The following is a 2,331-nucleotide window of genomic DNA, read 5'->3' as shown; positions in this document are numbered from 1 at the left end:
CAGAACATCTTCCTAGCTCTCCGCGTCCGTTGCGCGCTCCTAATGACGCGCATTAAATATGAACGTCTTCTTTACTGTTAGTGGAGCATTAAAGCCAACTCAACATGCTCCTTGTACCTCCCCCTTTCTCTGTCTTGTCGAGGGGTCTCTTGTTCACTCTCTCTCTCTGATGCTCACTCTTTCTCTATCTCTCACATCGCTGACTCTCTCGATCTCCCTCTCCCTGTGTGTGTGTCTCTCTCTGTCATCTCTCTGTCTCTGTCGCTCTCTCTGTCTCTCTCTGTCTGTCGCTCTCTCTCTCTCTCTCTCTCTCTCTCTCTCTCTCTCTCTGTATCTCTCTCTCGCTCTCTTTCTCTCTGTATCTCTCTCTCTGTTTCTCTCTGTGTCTCGCACTCTCTCTGTCCCTTTCTCTCTCTATCCCTCTGTCTCTATCCCTCTGTATCGCTCTCTCTCTCTGCTCTCATTTATGTTAGCCCTTGTGTCGTTCATATTCATTTTCCTTTGTGAACTTGTTGTGTACCCACAGATATTCATTCAATGAACTAATGTTAATGGTAGTAACATAAATACTGTATATATATATTCATATTTTATATAAATATATGTATATTAAATAGAAAGGATGGTTAAAAGCTGTAACCTTCCAATGAAATCACGTCATTGGAAAAAAGTATTATATTGCAAGGAATTGCACCTATCTTAGCCTAGCTACCACCTAGTTTAATATATATTTAAAAATAAAAGACAAAAAAATCACAGGTGAGAAGTGTCCATGTTCCAACTGGTACGTTGATAGACACGCGGTGAAGTCATTTCATCGCAAAGTAAGAAAGAAAACACACACACACACGCACACACACACACACCCACACACCCACACACACACACACACACACACCCACACACACACAGACACACACGCCACACCACCCCCCTCCCTTAAAATAGACCTCCCTGGGCACTGAAGCAAAGGACAAAGTGACATTGTAAATGCTAACATCTGTGTGGAACCTTGCCGCTCCAAATGCCCCCACCTCAAGTTTAAGCAGACTCTGTCGTCATCCTCCAAGGAGCAGCCATTTTGGAAGGCTCTCCCGGCACAGATGTTGCATATTAAAAAGTAGGGCTGCTCCTGCGTAGGAGGTGTTGTGGAGGGGGGGGGGGGCGGTGGGGGGGGGGGGGGCGGGGGCTACCTCTGTGGGGCTCACCTGCGCCTTCATCCGAGAAGTCAATCCAAGAGAGGGTCTTGTCCAACGGACCAAACACAAAGTCAAAGACATTCCGGATAAAGTCCGCCGCGCTCCCGCCGAACCGCTCCCGAACCAGGCAGTCGGACGACTGTTATTTTGGCCTTCATTTTGGGATCGTCATTTGCTTGTTTATTTATATTTCTGCGAATGATGTGTTATTGTTGTTGTTTAGTTTAAGCAAGAACTGCTTGCTTTTTGTATAACCTCTCTCCCTCCCTCCCCCCCCCCAAAAAAAACAATCTACTTCCATCCTGCAATTGACTCAACATTGCCCACAAGATGGAGATATTCACCAGTTTAATGCAACCTTTCTGCTTGGGCGAACAGGAGGGGACAGAATGAAGAGAGGGAACATGGAACAGAGATGTGCCGTGTGTGAGTGTGTGTGTGTGTGTGTGAGAGTCAGTGTGTGTCTGTGTGTGAAAGAAGTGTGTTTGCACTATGGCACTATGTGATGCCTGTATAATGTTTCAGGGTGTCTGTTTATTGATGTGTATAGTGAGTGGTATACATTGCGTGTGTGTGTGTGTGTGTGTGTGTGTGTGTGTGTGTGAGTGTTTGCGTATGTGTGTGTCTGTGTGCTTGACAAATTGTGTTTGAGCAAGGCACTAGGTGATGCCTGTAAAGTGTTTGAGGGCCTCTGTTTATTGATGTGTATAGCGAGTCGTATACAGTGTGTGTATGTGTGTGTGTGTGTGTGTGATTGTGTGTGTGTGCACGCAGTTTTGTGAGTGTGTGAGTGCGTGAGCATGCGTGGGTATGTGTGCTTGTGGGTTTGTGCATGTGTGTGTGTGTGTGGGTATGCATGCATGTGTGTGTGTGTGTGTGTGTGGATACACGTGCTTGTACTTGTGTGAGAGTGTTTGTGTGTGTGTGTGTGTGTGGGTTTAGGTCTGGGTACGTGTGCTTGGGTGCGTGCGTGCGTGTGCGTGTATATGTGCGCATCTGTTTGTGTGTGTGTGTGTGTGTGTGTGTGTGTGTGTGTGTGTGTGTGCGCGCATGTGCTTGTGTGAGTGCATGTGTGCGCATCTGTTTGTGCGCGTGTGTGTGTGGGAGGAAGGGGCTCCCAGGGGCCCCAGGA

Source organism: Micromesistius poutassou (genome assembly GCF_964030765.1).
Source record: "Micromesistius poutassou genome assembly, chromosome: 13".
In the NCBI taxonomy this organism is placed as follows: domain Eukaryota; kingdom Metazoa; phylum Chordata; class Actinopteri; order Gadiformes; family Gadidae; genus Micromesistius; species Micromesistius poutassou.
The sequence above is the reverse complement of the archived record's forward strand: the minus strand, read 5'-3'. Positions refer to the sequence as shown.